At 33.7% G+C, this 13,140-nt stretch overlaps 1 long non-coding RNA gene across 2 annotated transcripts in view; it reads right to left on the reverse strand.

The window, feature by feature from the left end:
• Positions 1-3,057: 3,057 nt before the first annotated feature.
• The window catches only part of LOC120886476 (uncharacterized), a 66,310-nt gene continuing 56,227 nt past the window's right edge, over positions 3,058-13,140 (reverse strand). The window contains exons 3-4 of one of the 2 annotated variants that reach the window (XR_013430350.1): positions 10,061-10,187; positions 3,058-6,442 (exon numbers count right to left, since the gene is read on the reverse strand). This is a non-coding gene — a long non-coding RNA (uncharacterized LOC120886476). Of the gene's footprint in view, positions 10,188-13,140 lie in introns of both variants that reach the window. The other variant, XR_013430349.1, reaches the window with a different exon arrangement.

Raw genomic sequence — 13,140 nt, forward strand, 5'->3', positions numbered from 1 at the left:
CTCTGATATATTCCACTTTAGTTTTTATGTTTGAAATGAGGCCAGGATTGAGGCTCCTGTTTCTCATGTGAGGAACCAGTTGTCCCAGCCCCATTTGCTGAGAAGATGGTCTCCCACCCTGAATTGTCTCCTTACAAAGCTGGTCAGGTCCTCCATTTAAAGTGACCATACAGCTGCAGCTGAAATGGGAGGTGGAGAGGTGAGGACTTTGAATTAATGATAGAATTGAAATACATAAACTATGGACTATTACCCTGCAGCCATTTTAAATGGTGACAAAGTTCTAAATTTATTGATGACAGAAAGAATGTTAAGTGATAAATACCCTATCACAAGACAGAATATATGAGGGGTTTTATGTTTCTCAATAGAGGAGGAGACAGAATAAGACACATAGATACAGACCAAAGATCTACTCCAAGAAGTTTATCATGATCATCTCTAGGTGATAAATTAAAGGTGATCTCTGTCTTTTGTAAAATTCTGAAGTTTTTCAATATGCATAAGAGAGATTTTCATAATAAAGCTATTTCTGTTTTGAAAAATTGCTGTGGGTGGAAAGAAACGGAAATGAGAGTGAGCAGTGAGTTATTATTCAAGCTTTGCAGAGCTAATTCATTCCATTTACTACTATGAAGTTTTAATAGTAAAACTATTAACACCACATAAATAGCACAAAGAGATCCTAATATAGTTCCAAACAAAGTACCTGTTACCTGTAAAATACATTCCGACATCTGCAATTCTTGTGTCTAAGAATGCTGAGGTTGAATGAATGGCAGCGAGAAGTCCTGGGAAACTTATAATTATATAAATTACTAATCAAGTTATTTCAAATTAATTTTCATTCAGATTCAGTTGTTTATGGCCATAAGGCAATTCCAAGCCACTTTCTAAAGAATCTTGTGTTGACTCCTAATTACCTATAATTTAATTTTCTGCTTTGCATATTATCTGCAATGGCTTGGGAATTATTACCCTCAGTCATCCCAGGCATCTCCAGCTGAGTGGAATCATGTAGCCCAATGCCTATCAAGAATAGAGCTTAAAACTGAGTCAAAGAAAAGAACAAGATAAAGGAATCAAGGATAGATTAACATAGAGAGAAGAAGCCTAAGGGATTTCTAAAATACTGCCTTCCAATTTTGAGTAGTAAAGTTATTAACCAGTTGGACAAGAAACAGAAGGGAGCAAATAAACTAAGTTAGAATTAGAAGGATTTCACTCTGGCCATAGGGTGTGTTTTCTTAATGATGTTCTTTCATTCATTTACCAAACATTCATGGAGCCTGAATGCTGGCTGGAGCACTGTCCGAGGTGCTGAAGTGATACAGTGGTAGCCAGTCAGGGTCTCAAGTCCTTAGGGGTTGCCATGTGACGCAGCTGGATTTCAAGGTTATATAACGCTGGAAAAGGTCACCAAAACCGATTAAGGAGTCTCCTTGCAATATCAGGCTTGATAACATTTGTTGCCCTTGAATTATTAGACATCTCTCTGCTGAAAAGAGGAACCAAACAATGTGTCCCTTCAGGTCACTCCTAGCCTTAGGGAGCCTTTATTTTTCGGGTCTTTATGCGTGTGCTGACGTTTACATTTCTGTATCAAGACTGGCTTTTAAGCTACCATTTTTGAACATTTATTCTGTGCCAGTCCCTGGGATAAACACCTTACAAATATTATCTATTCTACCTAATTCTTACTATTACCGGACCATAGACCTGTAGGTATTCTACAGGTAGGAAAAGTGAGGCAAAAATTGCTGAGGCTGGCTTCAAATCTTCAATCCGCCTCCCTTGGCCTCCTCAATGACTGGGATTATAGGTTATGTGCCACCACACCTGGCTTTCTTAAAGGCTCGTTATACATCTTGCAGAATTAGTCCCTGAAAATTTAAATCAGTTTAAATTCTCTTCAGCAAAGTATAAAAATGTTTGGTAATAATTTCAGCTGAACATATTCAGATTTTTCAAAAGTCATTTTACAAGTAAAAAATTACATTAGTGTTTTGGCTGTATTCTTTTACCCATTAATGTGGCTGATTTTTTTTTCATAATTTGTTTGTTTGGCACTGAGAATTAAACCCAGAAGTGCTTAAGCACTGAGCCACATCCCCAGTCCTTTTTATTTTAAAATCTGAGACAGGGTCTCATTAAGCTGCTCGGGGCCTCACTAAGTCACTGAAGCTGGTCTCAAACTGGTAATCCTGTGTTAGCCTCTCTAGTCATTGGGATTACAGGCGTGCACCACCACTTTTAACTAATGTGCCTTCTTTCCTTTGTTATTTTTTCTATTGGTTATTAATTCTCTTATAAGACTTCTTTATTGGTTAATAGAATAAACAGTTACATAGATATTATTATTAATTTTTCAGATACCTTTCAATGTAAGATGCTTTGATGTCTACATAGGCCAATATATCAGTCTATGTATATGTATATTTCCTCTGCATTATCTCTCACTGACTTATAGTTAGTCTTTTGCCATTCTGCCACAAAAAGGTCATCTGTATTTTCTTTGTTTTCTTATTTTAAATATTTTATATTACCATTTAAATTTATCTCGTGTCAATTTTAAATTATGATATAAGATGAAGGGCTGATGAGAATTTATTTCTCAAACAGTTAATTGGTACACCCATTTGAAGAATAATGGATGAATGATCTTTATTGTTTATTTTACTCTTATGAGGATACATGTGTCTTCTATAGAAATCTCTTCTGTTCTACTGTCCCATCCACTGATTCCTGGGCTACTAAACATTTTTAAATAATGTGGAATTTTTTTTATTAGGCAACATGACAAATCTTTCATTATTATTCTTTTTTTAGTTTTTCTACATTTTCTTTATATCCAAAAAAAAACTTGAGAGAAAAAGCCAAACACCAAAGAAAATGGACAAAAACATGACTAAGGATTTCCCTCCAAATAAGACACAAACATGAAAAATACTTATATTCATTAGGAAAATGAGAAGTAACAATTAAAACAACATGATAGGACATAGTAGCCATCATATAACAAAATTTGGAAACCAAATAATACCAAGTATTGGTCAGGATACGGAGAAACAAAGATCATCTTATGCTGCTGATGTGAGTGTAAATTCACTTGGCTACTTTGGAGAACAATTTGGTGATGTCTGATACAATGGAAGTTAATATATGCCATCAATTCCACTTATGGATATATACCCTAGAAAATTTCTCACAGAACACATGCAAAAGAAATCCATGATGTTTGCTAAAGCAACTTTTTTAATTGGGAGAAACTAGAAACAGCAAAAATATCCATTGACAGGAATGAATAATTGAACAAATAAATGTGATGTAAAGCTACATAGGAGTTAAGAATGAATGAAGGTTTTATTTATCTACATTAATAGAACCAAAACTTAATTACAGAGGGAAAAAAAGTAGAATGGGATATTATAACATTACTTATGTAAATTAAATAGTAAAAAATATATATATCATTCATGGTTACTTATCTCACTTTCTATATAATGCATATATATATAAACTAAGTATATTTGTTAAAATAATTGATGCATATTAACATAGAAAATATAATTTATAATAGGGAAATTTGTAGAATAAAATATATCAATACCAAGATTATGGTTCCATTTGTGATACATTGAAATAGTGACAGATACTTCAACTTCTTTCCAATTTTATATCAATTATACTAATACATGTCAATTCTGGATATATATTATATCCTTTTTTAAAACTTTCCAGTATGTATGAAAGTTCTAAGACAAAGATATTTAAAGTCAATAATTCAGACAGAGTTATTGAAATTTCAAATCCAAAAAAATGTGACTAATGCACCTCTCTGAGTTAATTCAATGTTATACAGCAATTTTCTGATACAATTACTTAAATAATTAATTAATTAGGGAACAGATAGATATCTGAACAGATCAATATTTTTAAAAATTCTGACAGGTTACCTGGTTGTGAATATTCCAGGATACATGCAAAAGTGCTACAAATTAGAGCTGTCCACTGTTTTTGAGTTTCCTCAGTTTTGGCCATTGAAAGTGTCACAATAATTTTAATGTCTTGAAAAGCTGCACTGATGGGTAGAGGAACCTGATTGTCTGCAGACTTTATTGCTTTATCTTTTAATATTCTTGTAATTAAGAACAGAATTGTGGGCAGGATTGTCATACATCCTAAAATAAAAACAAAGCAGATTACCTCATAATTACTCAATGCCACTGTAGAAGTTTCCATTCCTTATTTTTTTACAATTAATTATGTTTGTCTTTTTTCCCTCTTCTTTTAGACAGGGTCTCACTGCATTTCTCTGGCTGTCCCCATATCCCTAGGCTAAAGTTATCCTTCTGCCTCAGGCTTTGGAGTAGCTGGGACTAGAGTGCATGCCACCATGCCTGGCTGACTATGGTTTCATATTATTTATTTTCTTTGTTTTTATATAAAAATTGCTACATTACTTTTACTATAATTCAATGTTTGAAAAAGAACATAAGAAATTACCATGTTATTTTAGAGAAGAGAGAACTGATATTTCTTTTTTCCAACCCAGCCATTTTATTACTGCTAATATTTCACCTATTTAGTAGTCCTGCCCTTCATAATGAAAATGAGAAAGGAAGATAGAAAAACAGAAGGAGAATACTACCATATACTTTGAGAACCATCTAAGTTACCTGGTGAAACTTATTAGTAATTCTAAAACATATAATTAACCTTCAGTGTACCAAAGCCAGCCTAATCAAGCCAGGAAAATGAGAAGACTACTGAGGTAAGCAAAGAAGAAATTATAGGATCCCAGAATTTGTGGGTAAAAATTCAACCATAGTGGTGGGGGTGGGGGGCCTGGGGTTGTGGCTCAGTGGTTGAGCATGTGTGAGGTGCTGGGTTTCATCCTCAGCAGCACATAAAAATAAATGAAATAAAGGTATTGTGTCCAACTACAACCCAAAAAAAATAACAACCATCCACTTAACAAAAGAATCCCTTCACTATTCTTATAGGCAGCTTCCTACAAAACTCCAAGGAGAGAAAGTCATTCTTTTTACACATGTAGGGTAACTGTAAGAATAAAAAAATTGTCCCTTGGTTATACTGAAATTTACCAGTATGTTTACTAATAATTAGTTTTACTTTCTAGCAAAACAAGGAAAGTTTGCTTCCATACAACAGTTTTTCAATATCTATTATATTTACTAGTCATGATTTCTTTAGATACTCCTTAGAGTTGGCTATCACTCTCCTCTGAAATTCTTTAGCTTTTCAATGTTGCTCATGAATGTCAACCAGATTAGAAAATAATGAGCTTTGTAATTCTACCTTACTATCTTCCCCAGTCTGCAGTTCTGTCTTGTTTGAAACATATCTGAAAAGACAGCTTAGGTCTTTCATGTTTTGAATCTTTAATCTTTATAGGATCTTAAAAGTACATAAATCTTTTTAAAAGACTAACTTCTCATTCCACAATTGAGATTTAAGAGAAAAATAAATTATAAGTGTTTAAAATTTAAGGCAAGATCACTTTCACTACTGCATATAATGCATTTTGAAATACTGATCAATACTGTACCAGCAGGTGAACAAAGGGACGGTAAATCATAGAGAATGGTGACTGTGGCTGCCACCAGACAAGCACTTTCTTCTGACAGCTGGGATTTAGTGGCTATGTGACTTGGAGAGTCTGACATCAGATGTGGCATATGCCGAACTAAAATGAACATCAATAGCTCCATAGTTGCAAACACAAGAGATTTTCCAGGAATGAGGCCACCACTGTCACCTCCTTCTCCTAATACTGGACAGGACTTTTTTCCATGTCATCTTCATATTAGATAAAAAATAATTTTAGTAAAATTTTCAGCAGAAAATTGAAAATGGCATATAAAATATCACAATAAATACCTTTAAGAAATTCCTTCAAAAGGATTTACAAGTAAATGCCTAAATAATGCTACATGTCTTTCTTAGTATAATTCTCTGTCTTACTAGAATTTTGTGTATTAACTTCTCTAAACAGATGGATAGTTATTTTTTACTTAGAAAATTTTAGGTAATTATTTCCTAATAAAAATAACACATACGCTAGGTTGAACTATGTGAAGTTGACATTTTTGGAGGGGAAAAATGATCAGCTATCAGCAATTTCATTTGGTCCTTTCTAATGAAAACAAACTCAGTTTCAAATTTTCTAAATGTATGATCATTTTCTAAATTATAAACCTCCTGGCATTACTACTTCAAAAATTAGAGTGTAAATAAGGTTTACTTTAAGTTAGTGTGATTTACAGTGCTTACTTAGAGTATTTCTTTTTTCCTGCAAATAATCCTGAGCAGCTCTTACTATCTGTTTTACAACTCCAGTAACCAACAGCTGGATGGATGGTGGGTTCCAGGTCAAAAGGAGATGATGCAAAACACTCAGCAACTCAACACCAATCAGCTATTATAAATTGAATCAAATAAGTTGAATTAATTTTAATTTTAAAGAATAAATGTATATTATTAAAAACTGAGAAAACATACATATGAAAACTAAGTATTTTACAATTAATATCAACATAGAGGACTGTGAAACAAGTAAGAATATTAACAATCCTGGGAAATGGTCACATTTCATTCTAACAGATTTTTAAGCAACAGATGTCTTGAATATTTAAGTTGAATCATTCTCCCACAGGTTAAAAAAATACTTGAGTTAAACATTACTTTTAGAGTTTAGTGCCCTTAAACCAAATCTAAGCTGAGTACTTGAGAGTTGTGTGCCACAGACAACAGGGATTTTTAGAGAGTCCCTCCTCTATTCACCTCAGCAAGGATTACAAACTTTCAGCTTTCACAGGTAATCTGCCAAATGAGTCTGCCTTAAATTTCAAAGTCAGAGAAAGCTCAATAGCAAATAAAGTACCTTTACCTCTTCCCTTAATGTTTCCACTTTATCTAATGCCCAGCTTCTTTCCCAAGTTGATTCATCTTTCTTCATGTGATCCCACCGTTCCCATCCTAGTTGACTTCCCAGGGATTCTTTAAGGATTTCAATCATATCTCATATGTCTTCAACCTCCCTGTCTAGTTAGACTATTCTCCTCAATATAAAGAAAATGTTCAATTCTTTCTTATCCAAAGCTCCCAAAGTCTCTCAGACCCTTTTATCTACCCACATGCCTCCTCTGTCTTGCTCCTTCCTTTCCCAGCCTAGATGTTTCTACTTCATTTACTTTCTCATTCACCCCCCTGATCTTCTACAATCTAGCTTTTACCAACCCAAGAAAATCCTCTGCAGAAGGTCTCTAATAACCTCCTCTGGACCCTTTTCTTTCCTCATTTATGTACTGTTTCTTTAGATGATATAATCTGCATTCTTTTTTTCTTTTGGTACTGGGGATTGAACCCAGGGGTGCTTAACCACTGAACCACATCCCCAGCCTCCTTTTTTTGTTTTGTTTTGTTTTCACTTTGAGACAGGGTCTTACTAAGATGTGTAGGGCCTCACTTAATTTCTGAGGCTTGGTTTGAACTTGTGATCCTCCTACCTCAGCCTTCAGAGTCACTGGGATTACAGGCATTAGCCACCACTCCTGGCCTTATCTGCCTTTCTTGACATTTCTCCCTTATCTTTGATAAACTGTTTCTGTTTTGGGTTTTCTCTTACCACGCTAGAGATCTCCAATGCTGATTTATTTCCTTCCTCTCAACCCTTAAATGGTATTTATCCTCAAGGCTTCAATCTTGATCCTCTTTTCTTCCTCCTTTAATCAGTTTTCCTAGACTAGTATATTATTTCTCTGAAATTATAAAGAGTCACTTAATTGGTCTCCTGCCTCCGTTCTTGTCTCACAAACAACCTTCTACAAGATTGATAGCATGTTCCTTCTGAAAAAAAATCATTCATGTCATTCCTTTATTTAAATATTGTTAATTACTTCCCATCAATTTCAGGATACAGTCAAAATTCTCTTATATGCTAAAAAGAAATCTTCATGATTTGGTTTTTGCCCTGTTGTCCAGCCTCATCTAATAACCTCTACATTTTGCATTCACAGAAACCACACTAAATGACTACAGTGTCCCTGAACTTCTCCTGTTTTCTCATGCTTCCTTAGTTTTTATATTTGCTACTTTATTCTTAGAGGAAAACCCAATTCTTTACTTTGGCCTCAATAATTCCTCAGTAACTGAACGGATAAAGAAAATTCAATGTGGTATATATACACAATGGAATATTATTCAGCCACAAAGAAGAATGAAATTATTGCATTTGCTGAAAAAATGGATGGAACTGGAGAATATCATGCTAAGTGAAATAAGCCAGTCCCAAAGTCCTAAAGGCCAAATGTTCTCCCTGATATGTGGATGGTAATCCACTACAAGGGAGTGTATGGAGAGGAAGAACAGAAGTTCATTTGATTAGACAAAGGGAAAGGAGTGGGGATGGGAATAGGAAAGACAGTGAAAGTTATAAATTGGACATAACTTTCCTAGGTTCATAAATTAATACATGACCAGTATAATTCTACATCATGTAAAACCAAAAGAATGATATCCTAATTAGAATAATATTCCATGTATGTATAATATGTCATGTATGTCTAAAAATAACAACTAATAAATAAATAAGTATAATTCCTCTGTAAGATATGATTCAACTATTGTCTTTCCTGAGGAGATATCCTTCTCAGGACAGTTCCTATTCTAAGAACACCTTATATGTATGAACAAAGTACATATTACATGATAGTTATCACTTAATTTAGAGGCTGTAACATTATGTTTGATTATCTATAGTTTCAAACTGTGTCTGAGGCAGAACAGAAAAAGAGTGACAGCAGCTAGGTGAATAAATACAACATGAATCAGTGCACTCTGACAATGTTGAAATTATAGGACCCAATTTTTTTTTAAAAAGTCCATTTTTCCCACAGTATAGCAATACTTGAATAAAATATCATTAAATCCAAAAAATAGCTAGCTGTGTAATATACTATATTATAACCCAAATGCTCGAATTTAAATATAGTAGTCACTCTTCTTTCATAGATCAAATCTTATAGGTTTAACTATCTGAAAACGATTCTAATATTAATTGTAGTAACTTGTAGTTCAAATTGAAGCACAAATTGAGGCCACAGGGTTGGGGTTCAAACAAGAGTTAATCAGTTATTGAATCCTATACTCACACAGCATATGTTATGTTTTAGTTTTAGATAGAATAAAATGCAAAACTAATTTTGACATAAAAAATTGGTATCAGGTTGGTATTTTATCTTTTTGTGTTTTATAGGAAACTATCCAAGTGACACCATATTGTAGTGGTGATGTCAAGAGATGAACTTTATTATAAAGATATAGAATTTCTAGTTACAAGGAATAACAAATCCAGTGGCAGCTTGGTTTTGTAATATGAATTAAGTTCCCTAGATGTTACACACTGAAATTAGAAAAGGTGGTTCTTTAAATTGTGAATGAGCTATTGGCCACCTCCCAGATTTCATTAAATGAGAGAGAAAACTTTATCTAACATTCAAAAGTGGCATAATTTGGGGCAGGAGTTGTGTTTCAGTGGTACAATTCTTGCCTGGCATGTGTGAGGCCCTGGGTTCATTCCTCAGCACCACACATAAATAAATAAAATAAAAGATCCACTTACAACTAAAAAAATATATTTTTTAAAGTGGCATAATTTACTTAATGGCCTTGTAAGTTACTTTAGCCTTTTACTACTTCAATTATTTCCTAACTCTCAAGTTATTCCTTAAAGTTTTAGTTTTATTTGATTGATGATAAACAAAACAAAGAAGGTATAATGATATCTATAGTCTACTGCTTCCTGGTCATCCAAGATTAAGTACAGAGAAATCTTGAATACTTATTATATATTGTCTTTCACTAATTTAATATATACTACTGTTATTAATTAATACAATATATATTTACTATCTGATAACATTATACTAATATAAATATAATTAAAACAAAGTATATAAATAGTTATTCATTTTAGAAATACACTGTACTTGATCTTCTGTGATATGGAACCCTTCATTTTAGAAATACACTGTACCTGATCTTCTGCAATATGGATCCGGGCACAAGGAGAATCAGCAAGGTGTGCAAGGCCTGTAGACATGTAGTAACATGCTCCACAGGCTTCTCAGGTCTTGGGGAACAAAGAAACTGTATACTCACATCTGAAATACACAGAATAGAAATTGATAGAAGACACTTTATGTTGTATTGGCATCACGTTTTTCCTCTATTTTTCATATAGATTACTTTAACCTACATTTATTTGTTAAAGTATAGTTCAAAATGGTTTCTAAGCTAAGCATTCAAACTGAACATACAGTTGTAGCATTGCATTGATTAATATTCAAACTAACATTTCTATTTCTGGGACCTTTTAAAATTACAGTATAGTAAAAGTAACTTTATGAACATTATAACATTACACTTTTCATTTAATAGTTGCCAAGAAATTTTATATGCAAACCAAGTTTTCTTTTTTTTTCTTTTTTTTAATTTGTTGTTCAAAACCTTACAAAGCTCTTGACATATCATACTTCGAACAATAGTTTCAAGTGAGTTATGAACTCCCATTTTTACCCCAAATACAGATTGCAGAATCACATAGGTTACACATTCACATTTTTACATAATGCCATACTAGTGACTGATGTATTCTGCTACCTTTCCTATCCTCTACTATCCCCCTCCCCCCATCTTCTCTTTCTATCCCATCTACTGTAATTCATTTCTCTCCTTATTTTTTCTTCCAATTCCCCTCACAATCTCTTTTATGTAGTTTTAGAGGCCCAATAAATGTCATGGGTAAAAAGTGCTATTTATGTGTATGAGGTTAAGGTTTTGGAAATATTTCACATTTTTATTTATTGAATCTACTGATAAATTCTACAATTATACCTTTCAAATTGTGGTCCTTTTCTATCCCCAGAAAATAAGAAATCACTAAAATCTTCATTAGAATGTATAATTTTTTAAAGAGAGAGAGAGAGAGAGAGAGAGAGAGAGAGAATTTTTTAATATTTATTTTTTAGTTATTGGTGGACACAACATCGTTGTTTGTATGTGGTGCTGAGGATCCAACCTGGGCCTCACACACGCCAGACGAGCGCGCTACCGCTTGAGCCACATCCCCAGCCCAATAAATTTTTAAACACTAAAACATCATGTAGAAAGTAATTGTAAATTAGAATTCTTTAAATTTTTAAACTTTTTTTCTTTATGGGATGATGATTTGTTAAGTGCCAAGTATAAAGATAATCTGTTGTAGAATTTAAAAAATTAAGTTTTTTTTCTTGCAAATTATTTAGTATTGCTCTGTGAGTGAACATGACATCTACAATTTTTAAAGAGTAGTTTTAAATAATTTTTAGGTAAAAATTCAGCTAATTTATAAGATGAACTAAAAATCTTTTTATGATTCTTTCTTTGAATTGTGCTGTACAAAAGTTTCCCAAAGCATTAAAGTGAAAACTTGAATTTTCAAAAGTGATACATCTTGAAATATATTAATATGACACTCTACCTAAAATCAGATGTATTTGGTCTTTGTTAATTTCTGGCAAAGATTTAGCAGTGGCCATTGCTCCTGATGCCTGGTTTAAACTGATGGGTGCAGAACGTTTTTGTAAACCAGACACTGCTGCTTCTGTGAATTCTGCACACGTAAACCCTTATCTATTTAACCAAAGTGCCACCGCATGAAGAATTGGGGCCCAGGGATTCTGATAATGAAGTCTAGCTGTATCAATAGTCTCAGGAGTATAAAAAGCTCTACCTGTAAAACAATCAAATCAATTAAAAATATCACTTTCTATTACAAGTGTTCACTCATTTATAAATAACTAAACTTAAAAAACTACTTTTTTAAATTTTATTTTTTTAGTTTTAGATGGATAAAATATCTTTTTTAACCCAAAAGAGTCATCTGGCCAAAGAATTTCTCCTCTCCCAACTAACCACTCTCTATAGCAACTTTCCTAAAACATAATTTTAAAGATTCTCTTTTGCCCAGTGCCTGCCTCTCCCTCACTAATACCTGCTTTCCACCTTTTCCTGTCCCGGGCTGGCGCCATTCAGTAGCCATACCTTTTCCTATCCTGTCTTCATAGGATCCACCTCCTCACAGTCACCTCTCTTTCTACCATAACCAGGGAATGTGTTTTTTCTGTTTTTCTACTCTTTTTCTCCACCTTCTCCCACTACCAACACTGGGGATTTTCTCATCTCTCTTTGCCATAACAATGAATTCAGAAACAAAAACCACTGATACTAACTAACACTAACTAACAAAAATGTTTTGTTTCCTAACAGTTGGAAAATGTCACAGTGGCATAAACAGTAGAAATATGAAACTCCCGCTGGTATTGAATGGAAGGAGATGTCCATTATCTAACACAAACATTATCCCTCACTTTTGCAGAGGGATCCTGTGACTTTGGGTGGGATGTCTCCTACACTTTGATCTTTCCTTCATTGAGAAATGGATGCTTCAAATTAGTTTTTCCTTTGGGTAATGATGACACTGATTTGAAAAAAAATACAATAAAACGTCAGATTTCAAATACATGAGAATGAAATCTTTGGTGTTCCTCATCTGTAAGACAAGAGGCTGACACTGTAGATGTCTCCGAAGAACATAATCCAGCCAGGGTTTCTAAGAGCACTTCCTACTCAATTGGGTTCCCATGAGGCTGGACTCCTGCTCATTCAAGGAAGACCAACAAATGCTTACTGAATTAATGGAGCAACCAATCATGTTCTTTCAAATCACCAGGATTTCCTGACACTCTGGATTTTATGAGTACAGAATGAAGTGTGGAATACTTAATAAATAAGGAACAGTAAACTTGAGCCCCAGAGGTAATAAATGGATTTCAAAAGTCTTTAGAAGGACTCTAAAAAATATTATGTGCTGATCTGAGATCTTCAGTGGCTCCTGAAAGTGACTGTATTTGTGCAATTAAAATGATATATCAAGAATAAGGAGTGGATGCAGAACAGCATGAAAAAAAGGACAGGTAAAGAGAACAGCAGAATATGCTGCTGCTATTCTGTCCTTGCTGATGGCAGCAGCAGAAAATAAAGAACTGCAAGATACTTAACTGCAATTGATAGGTC

The sequence above is a fragment of the Ictidomys tridecemlineatus genome, chromosome 14 (genome assembly GCF_052094955.1).
Source record: "Ictidomys tridecemlineatus isolate mIctTri1 chromosome 14, mIctTri1.hap1, whole genome shotgun sequence".
NCBI lineage: Eukaryota > Metazoa > Chordata > Mammalia > Rodentia > Sciuridae > Ictidomys > Ictidomys tridecemlineatus.